The following is a 10224-nucleotide window of genomic DNA, read 5'->3' as shown; positions in this document are numbered from 1 at the left end:
ATCAGCCGCTCGCCGCTCGCCACTCCGCGGTCCAGCCCCGGCGGGTGCCCAAGTCCCGCCCCCGGCCGCCGGCCCTCACACACCCCCTCAGCTCGGCGCCCCGCGGCCGCCCGCAGGCCCACGTTGGAAGCTTTGCCACAGAGCTAAGCCACGCCCCTGCCTGCTGATCATTGGCTGGCGGAGTCCACGGAGGCTAGTCTCGAGAGCCATTGGAAGGTTCGCCTAGATCCCGCCCCCGGCAGCCTGGCTGGCCACCCCGCCCCCACTCTCTTTTCCCACCCAAGGTGTGAAGGGCGGGGGTCTGGGAGGAGAAAGGGAGGGGAGTCCCCCGCCTCTTAAAGGAGACGCTCGGGTTGTTGGTGGGCTGCGAGGACAGGGGCTATGCGGGAGAACTCAAAAGACGTGCCCCGTGCATGCAGGGGAGGAGAACAAGTTGGTTAGCAAAGCTAGCCTTTGGGAACTGTCTGGTCCCAAGATTTTCTTCACTTTTCCCCAGACTGCAAATAGGACCGTAAAGTTCAAGGGAACACGCGCTCATTTCCAAGCGCCTTGCAGGAGCAAAGACGGATTTAAAACCCCACGCATTTCCCCCTTAGTGATTATTTTTAGGGGTGGTCGCCTTCCTCCTCGCACAGACTGGAACTGCTTTCTGCTCCTGACCTGTTTTTAATGCCCTAAATCCAGCAATATGTCCTTGATTACCGAAATGAATGCATAAGGCAGAAACCAAATCTCAGAGGTATAACTCCTTCCCCGCCCCTAGTTAGTTGAAAGATACTTCTGGAAATGCTCCAGGCTTCCATCAAGGGGTTGCTGTATTTAGTTTGTTTTCCAAGTTAGCAGACTTTTTTTTTTTAATTTCAAGAAGCTATCGATAGGGAAGAGATAAAGTAAAATAATAGTCACAAAACTAATAACTTTGGCTCTTACAGATCAGAACATATGGAATAGTGCATGCATGAAAACAAGGGCGCATGTGCGCACAGAGAGCGAGAGCGCAGGACAGACACACGTAGATACATAGATACACTGTACACACCTACACATACTGGGGGGGGGGAAGGAAATTATTCTCACTGCACTATATAGCTGCCCCACTGGGAACTTCCAAAAAAGTTTCTAACATAACTGCATGCATTGTCAGGGAAATTGAGCAGGTCCTGTCCGCTGAAAAAACCCTTTGCTTTAACCAAAGTTTCCAGGGCTTGGTAGTCAAGTGATTGCTAAAAAAAAAAAAAAAAAAAGTATGTGTGTGTGAGTGTGAATATGGTCTCACTGGATAGCCCAGGCCACCCTCAGATTTACAATCCTGTTTTAGCCTTTTGTGGGCTGGGATTACAAGTGTGTGCTACCACACCCAGCTTTGGGTGCCTTTCTTTTTATCCCTTCCTCACTGTCTTTTTCCTTCTTTCCTTTAATCTTTTTTATTTGGGGGGGGGAATACATTAAGCTAACCAATAATGGTGCCCATTACTTTCTTGGATTTCTTTTAATGATTTCAGTCATGATACCAATGCAGTATTTGTACCATATATATGCATAAATCAACCTAAGAAACATTATCAGAAAGATGTTGCACCTGACCCATTCTACCAAGTGCTTACATGTCATGTTTCAATTTTTTTTAATTTTTAATTTTTACTTTTGTCAGTCATGGGGCTTGAACTCTGGGCTTGGGCACTTTCCCTGTACACTTCAGCTCAAGGCAAGCGCTCTACCACTTGAGCCACAGCGCCACTTCTGGTTTTCTAGTGGTTTATTAGAGATCATAGTCTCACGGAGTTTCCTGCCCGGGCTGGCTTTGAACCGTGATCCTAAGATCTCAGACTCCTGAGTAGCTAGGATTACAGGCGTGAGCCACCAGCACCCAGCTATATATCATGTTTATGTTTCATTTGTAATCCTTATGGACAAGGAGAACTATGTCTCTGCTTTCATGTCTTTGTTATGAAATTAATAGTAATACAGGGGAAGGGGTGTGATGGGGAGATGGAGTGCAAAAGACCCAAATTCTTGAAGTCTTCTGTGTGGATGCTATAAGTTCTTCAAGATCAAAGAACACAAAAGGTAATTAAATGCATAGTACATGATCATTTCCTTAAAAGTGTGACGATTCCACACTGTATACACACACATACACACACTAGCATGTGTGAAATAAATGAAACATTATATTTCTTGAGTTTCTCACTGAACTTCAGGCAGTCAGTCCTATTAATGAATATCATTTTTTAAAAAAAGGTTTCTCAAATGCTTATGAGTGTACCTGTGAAATTCTCTTTGATGATACCAGAGTTCTGAAAGACAGGTTTAGGGACTCCACAAGGTAATTTTGTCCACACATCTGAAGCGTCCCCTGTGGTCTGATTACCATGGAGTTCCAAAGAAGGATTCCACACTGAGGAATCAGTGGGGGGAACAGGGCGCCTGAGCCTTGGCAATTCCTCTAGTCTACAGCGAAGCATGAAGTCATGTCTGCTCCTCATACCATGTATGGAAGTTTGCCCACATACTTGCAACCTGTGTGTGATTGAGTAAGAGTGTGGGCTTGCAGAACAGCGATATCCAGCTCAGGGGAGAACAACTGGTGTCCACAACTTAAACTCACCAAGATTGCAAGAGCAAAAGTCCCTTGCTAAGGAACCGTGTACAGAAGAGTGAATCCTGATCCTTTCATCATACAACCACAGCTGGATTGGCTACTCTTGATCCTCATTTTCCTCTACTTCCCTTTTCATATTTTTAGTTACTCCTTGAGTGGGTCATCCAGGCATTTTAGAGGTTCCAGTTCAGTTTAATCTGTCAGAGATCAAACCCCAGAGCCAGCATGGAACCCAGTCTGCCTTGAGAGCCACTGTAGGTTACTCTCTTGAAAGCAGAAGTCCTGGCAATGAATCATTCTAAACCCACTGCTAGACCGAAAAAGCCCAAATCACCAAGAGCTGGAAAGAGGAGCAAACACAAAATAAGAAAGCAGGTTGATTGCAGGGATTGTTTAAAACACATCTTCCAAGGGCTTGGATTGTAGCAATTTACCTGAGTATCTAGGTGATGTTCAAGTCTAGTTTCTTGAATTGTAGCAATTTGTCTGAGTGTCTAGGTGGTGTTCAAGCCTAGTTTCAGAGTGAGGACAGTTTGCTACAGGTTCCTTCCTAGTGTTAAAGAGATTTTCCCTTAAGCTATAGAAGCATGGGGAAAGGAGGGAAGGAAGGCAGTGAGGGAGGTAGAGAGGGAAGGAAAGGAAGGAAGGAAGGAAAGAGAAAGAAAAAAAAGAAGAAAAAGATAAAAGAAAGAAGCAAGAAAAAAGAAAGAAAGAGAAAGACAGAAGAAAAACAGCCCAGAGCAACTCAATGTTACAGCCCTGGCCCTGCTTTGAGGAAGCCTATGTGAGGTCATTTGACAAAACAAGGATAATGATATCTTCTGACCTGGGCACTAAAAGAGTTAAGAAAAGATCCATCTTAATAAAGGACATAGAGTTGTTATAAATCACTTAGGGCCACATCCATCGAAGGTGTACTTTCAAAGTGTTAACTGAATTTTAACTCTGAAAGACTGAGAGGTCCTTTATCTATTAGAGATAGATAATCTTAATAGGTTCTTTCAGTCCAGAAGTTTCTTTCCCAGAAATGCTACAAAGGGTTAATAATTACCTGTAAAACCCCTGAAGACTTACAGGGTGATGACAGCCCAGCTTTGAGTCTGTCTTGTATCTCTCTTCCAAGGAAAATAAAACTGTATACTCATTAACCCCTTCCTCAAAATAAGCTTGTCAAGGAGATAAATTGAGGGAGAAGGGAAGAAGAGAGGATGCTAATGAGCCTTGGGGTGGGATGTAAGAAGAAAATATTTCTTGGGCCCTTGTTCTAGCATTTTCCTTGGGGGAAGTGAGGAGAGGTGTTTTCTTATACAATCACTGGCTATTGGCAGATTGGCCGGCGAGTGCCCACACACGGCCAGCCTGGGGCTGCGGGATCTGCAGCAAGAATGACTAATTCCTGAAGCTCAGCTGTGACCCTTCATAGGCCCCTGCCCTCCTCTACGAACATCACCGGCAAAAAGGCAACAACCAAGAACATTCTAGAATCTGGACACCTGTCCTTACCTAGTGAATTTGGAATTTTAACTCATTCACTGAAAGATTTGATTTTTTTTAAATTACCAAACCTGTGAACATCTCAATATCATGAGATTCTAGAGTGAGATACCGAAGAGGACCCAGCCCTTGAGCGCCAGCGACAATGATGCAGACATGGGCTAATGACATCACCAGAGCTGCACCCTCCCGCCCCACCCCCACCCCAGCCTGCTGCTTTTTCAAATGTCACTTGGAAAAGCATGTTCCAGAGTAGGGGGTGGAGAGAAACAAAGTTTATGTCTTTCTGCCAACAACTAAAAAGCAACACTTCCATGTATACTAAGAACAGCACATTTATCACAACTTATAATAATCTTCACAAAGTAACAGACTGCATTTCTCCAAAGCCATGTCACATCCCAAAAGCCGTCATTTACTAAGTATGTACTATGTGCCAGTCACTTTTCAGAGTGCTGTATATACTTTGTTCATTGAGGGAGGAGTCAGGGAAAACACTCAAGGCCACATAAGCTAATAAGTAACAGAGCTCGGGTTCCAAGCCACCTCTGCAGACAGCAAAGTCTCATTATGACACTGGACCTCATAAACTCTGGGGTAAAGGGAGAGCTGTTGTTGCTTGAGACAGTGTCTCACTGTGTTGGCCAGGCTGGTCTTGAACACCTGAGCGCAAGTGATCCTCCTACCTCAGCCTCTGAGTACTAGGATTATATTATTATTATTATTATTATTTTGCTGGTCCTGGAGCTTGAACTCAGGGTCTGGATGCTGACTTTGAGCCTCTCTTTGAGCACTAGCTCAAGGCTAGTGCTTTACCACTTGAGCCACAGTGCCACTTCCGGCTTTTTCTGCTTATGTGGTACTGAGGAATTGAGCCTAGGGCCTCATGCATGCAAGGCAAGCACTCTACCACTGAACCACATTCCCAGCCTGAGTGCTAGGATTATTGATATACACTACCACACATGGCTAGCTTCACAAACTTTGAATATGTCCATTGTTACAGTTCCTGCTTTACAAAGGAGAAATCCAAAGGAACACAATTACTCCAAGGCCCACACAAGGTCAAAGAGAAATCTAGTCTTTAACTTCTTTCATGATCACCTTCAGACAGGCATATTTAGTAGATATAAAGTATGTGTCTCATGAGCTACATTGGGAAGCCTCTTGCTTGAAAATATGATGAAAAGGCACATAACTATTCCCTTTTCCACACCTACCTAGATTTCCATACCTAGATTTCCAGAATTTCCTTTATGTTTAAGTTAACTTTTTTTTTTTGGGGGGGGGGGTCTGGTCGTGGGGCCTGAACTCTGGGCCTGGGCGCTGTCCCTCAGTTCTTCACCTCAAGGCTAGCGCTCTACCACTTGAGCCACAGCGCCACTTCCGGCTTTTTTCTTTTTGCTTATGTGGTGCTGAGGAATCCAACCCAGAGTCTCAGGCATGCAAGGCAAGCGCTCTACCACTGAGCCACCTTCCCAGCCCCATAAGTTAACATTTTAAAGATACACATAAATGCTGGGTGCCAGTGGCTCATGCTTCTAATCCTAGCTACTCAGGAGGCTAAAATCTAATCATCACAGTTCAAAGCCAGTGCTAGCCAGAAAGTCCATGAGACTATTATCTCCAGTTAACCAGCAGAAAGACAGAAATGGAGCTGTGTCTCGAGTGATAGAGCACTAACCTTAAGTGCAAAGACTCAGGAACAGCACCCAGGCCCTGGGTTCAAACTCTAGGACTGGCATTCATATGTACTCAGACACACACGCACACATACATAAACACATACACACATACATACACACACTATACATAATCTTTCCTTCACTATACAGGTAGCATTTGTATAAAAATAATGGCTAACAATGACTAAGTCCCTACAATTTCATATTATGGCTTACCATCATTGAACTTCTGTGATCTATAAAGTTTGGACTGGTGGAGAATGCTTGCCTAACAAATGGATGGACTTAAGTTCAGTCCTCAGCACTGCAAAAGAGAAGGAGGAAGGAAGGAGGAGGAAGAGGAGAAGAGGAAGAAAAGAAAGAGGAGGAGGAGAAGGAGGGAGGAGGAGAGAGAAGGGAGGATAGGAGATTAAAGGGGAAGTGAGAGGAGAGGAGAGAAGAGGGAAGGGAAGGGGAGAGGAGAGAAGGGGAGGGCTATGGAATAGATACCACATTTAAGATGAAATTATCTGAAGCTGAGTTCATTCTGTTTCCCCCTTACTTGGTTGTTAAGCCGGAATCTAAAACCTACACTCAGCATTAATCCACACCTTCTCTTATTATTTTGTGTCAGTTCCCTTTCTCATTGATCTCCTTCCAGAATGCAACAGGTAAAGCCCAGAGACTGAGTTCCAAGGTGAACATAGCATTCCCATTGTCTAGCTCAGATTCAGACACAGGGAGGGACAGAGATAATATTTTGCCTCTGGAAGAGACTTGTCAAGACTGCTCCACCTAAATTTTATACATGTTCACCATGCAAACCTGTGCTCCAGAGTGTCATGAGCTTGGAGCCTTTTCAGTGGACACTCAGCCTCACTAGACTGGCTGGATTAGTCATGGCCCTTTAATAAGATCCTTGGGCCATTCCTTAGCACATTTAAAGACTGCAAAGCTCTAGATCATCAGGAATCCTCCCCACCCCTCATATAACTGCCTCTCCCTCAATGCCACATGATAGCCCATACTCTTTGCATGGTCTATATTTTATATGCGTGTATGTGTTTACATCTTCCATATTTTCACAAGCCCTTAATAAAATAATTTCAAAAATAAAGGCGAACATGTGGTTGGCATTATTGCTCCTAAACTGAGGAGCATTCAAAACATCTGCTGTCCACAAGATTTTGGTAAAAATTCTCTTGTGCCATTCCAGTCTCTTTTTCTTTGAGATGCATTCATGCTAATAAGAAGCATTTGTGAATTTTATGGCCTGTTATATTTGTTTCCAAAAGGACAGTTAGGTTTATGACACATATCAAATTTATCATAAACATATAGACAGACACATCTATGCTTTTCACAGTCATTCTTATCCTATGCTATGTTCTTTAGATAATCATTTAAATATCTTTATTTCCCTGGGGGAGTTCTGACACTCTTCTTAGATTTAGATGCCATAAATCAAAGTCTTTGTCTTGTCACCCAGTCCCCAAACCCTCATTTCACAAAACAACCATGTTTTCTTAGTTGAAATCCATTGACTGGTAAGATTCAGAGAACCAAGTGTGTAGACCATTAGTCTAAAAATAGGGCCGCCAGCAATTTCTCCCATGCAGAGCCAGAGTGTATTTTTCCTTCCTCCTTGGATATGGATTGGCCTTGTGAATTGCTCTGACCCATAGTCTGTGGTGAAAGTAATGTTTTACAATTCTGAGTCTCAAAAGTTTGTTTTTGCTGGTCCTGGGCCTTTAACTCTTGGCCTGGGTGCTGTCTCTAAGTTCCTTTTGCTCAAGGCTAGCACTCTACCGCTTGAGCTAATAGCACCACTTCAGGCTTTTTCTGTGATTAACCAGAGATAAGAGTCTCATGACTTTCCTGCCTAGGCTGGCTTTGAACAGCAATCCTCAGATCCTAAGCTAGGATTCCAGGCATTAGCTACCAGCACCTGCTAGGCCTGGAAGTTCTGACTTACGCTCAGTTCCTACCCTGAGGTGCCAAGTGAGGAGGTCCTCTACAAAAAGATCAATAAATATATGAAGTATTCTACATCTTCAGCGATAAAGGAAATGCAAATGAAAACAACAGGAAGATTGCATGGCACCCCAGTCAGAATGGCTTTCATCAAGAAGACAAACAATAACTACTGTCCAGGATGAGCTGAGGGAGGCATTACACACTATGGGTAGGAATGTAAATTAATCCAGCCACTATGGAAATCAGTATCGAGGTTCTTCAAAAAACTAAAACTGGAACTACCATGTAGTACTGCTATATCACTCTTGGGTATATTGTCAGCATACAATAGAGGCACATACATGCCCATATTTACTGCAGCACTATTCATGATAAAAAAAAAACAGTTGTTATTAGCTTAGGTGCCCATCAGCAGATGAATGAATGAAAAAATATGGTATTCATATATAATGCAATCTTTTTTCTTTTTTTTTTTGGTCCTAGACTATGACTCATACTCAGCATGAGTACTTGCTTATTGGCTGGAGCTCTACCACCTGAGCCACACCTCTAACTCCAGTGGACTTTTCATTTTTTTTTTGTAGTACTGGTATTTGAATTCAGGGCTTTGATTTTGCCAGACCAGTATTCTACCACTTGACCCAAGCCCAATTCTTTATTCAAGTCCCAGTCTTTTTATTATTCAGTTATAAAAAAAAAAAGTAAAACTGTGTCATTCACAGAAGAAAAAAAAAGAATGGAATTGGAGATCATTATGTTAAGAAAAATAAGTCAGACTCAGGGGAAAAAAATACATGTTTCCCTTGTATGCAGACCAAGACTTTAAATAAAAAAGTACATGAACATAAAATGGTGACTAGTATTGGAAGGAAGCCAATGGAGTGGAGCCGAGAGAAAGAGAGAATTGAAGTATTCTGTAAGCACCTATGGAAAAGATAATGAAGCCAAGTGCTAGTGGTTCACACCTGTAATCCTACTACTCAGGAGGCTGAGATCCGAGGATCCTGGTTCAAAAGCAGCTTAGGCAGAAAAGTCTATGCCATTCTCATCTCCAATGAATCACCAAAAAGCTAGAAGTGAAACTATGACTTAGGTGGTAGAATGTTAGCCTTGAGTGAAAAAGCTCAGGCACAGCACCCAGGCCCTGAGTTCAAGCCCCATGATGGGGGCACACACACACACACACACACACACACACACACGCACTAATAAAAATAATAATTTTAAAAATGAAAACCATTAAGATGGAGAGGAAAAGGGAAGGGCCAGCCAATAGTTAGCACTATAATCTAGACCTAAGCATGAAACAATGGCAGATCTTTTAGCCCAGGCCAGTCACCAGCTAATTGCACTACCCCAATAAGTCTGGCCAAGGCCACATGAGTAGGAAGAAGCCATCTCTGTGATCCCCACTAAATTCCTCAGGCACAAGGAGTTTAAAAAAAAAAAAAGACCTTGTTTCAAGCCAATAAATTTGGGAGTGATTTGTCCTAGGGCCATAGATAACAGACGAGTGTACTGAACTGGATACACAATAAAACCTGAGTGAATTTTAAGAGTGGAATAAAGTCTAATCAAATAAATCTGTCGTTAGCAGCGGCAAGGAAGCCAGTGCTATCACTGACCTGTGCTTCAGAGTGGGGTGGGGTGTGTGTGGGAATCGTGTTTAATTCAATGTGACTGGCGAACTTCCTGCTGCTTCTGTCGCTGCTACACACAGTTTCTTGAGTGACAAAATATACAGGCTCTTTAGCAGACACCAAGACTATTTCCCTGCTTGGGACTAGGTATGAGATAACTGCCAAGCACCTGCCTGTTTATGACAGCTTACTTCTCCCATGTAACCCTCCATAGCAAAAAGACATAACCAAATGAGACAATGAGATTATTGAAGTCCTCTTACAGTCTTCCTGACAAGAAGGCTTACACGTTCATTCTATTTTTCACAAGGAAAAGAGAGGAATATTTATGTCCTAGTTTATTTTTTTAATAGCATTGTTTTACAAGGGATTTTCCTTTTCACATGGACATATAATGTACCCAGTTAACTCCACCCCCTTTTCACTCTTATTGACCTTTCCCTTTTCTTTTTTTTAACTTTACCTTTCTTTCTTTCTTTCTTTCTTTTTGCATTCAAGTAGTAGCACTCTATTACTTGAGCCACAGCACCACTTCTGGCTTTTTCTGTGTGTGTGTGGTAGTAAGGAATTGAACCCAGGGCTTCATGCATGCTAGGCAAGCACTCTACCACTAAGTCACATTCCCAGTCCCCTTCCCTTTTCTTAAAGCAATTTCAACTGGCTTCATGGCTCTATTTTTATACAGGCATCTAATACTTTGACCAAAGTCACCCTCTTCCACCCTCTTCATTCTCCCTCCCTTCCCTCTGATATCCACCCTGCAACTAAACCTGTTTTGCTCTCTTGTTATGCTTTTTTTTTTTTTTTGGTCGGTCTTGGGGCTTGAACTCTGGGCCTGAACGCTGTC

The 10224-nt window shown here is 43.1% G+C and overlaps 1 protein-coding gene across 1 annotated transcript in view; it reads right to left on the bottom strand.

Annotated features, from left to right (window-relative positions):
• Nucleotides 1–10224, bottom strand: part of Lrig1 (leucine-rich repeats and immunoglobulin-like domains 1) — a 129555-nt gene that overhangs the window by 104065 nt on the left and 15266 nt on the right. The gene's annotated exons all lie outside the window — the stretch shown is intronic.

The sequence above is a fragment of the Dipodomys ordii genome, unplaced genomic scaffold, assembly GCF_000151885.1.
Source record: "Dipodomys ordii isolate 6190 unplaced genomic scaffold, Dord_2.0 Scaffold12, whole genome shotgun sequence".
Classification (NCBI taxonomy): domain Eukaryota; kingdom Metazoa; phylum Chordata; class Mammalia; order Rodentia; family Heteromyidae; genus Dipodomys; species Dipodomys ordii.
This window is presented reverse-complemented; position numbering and strand designations above follow the sequence as displayed.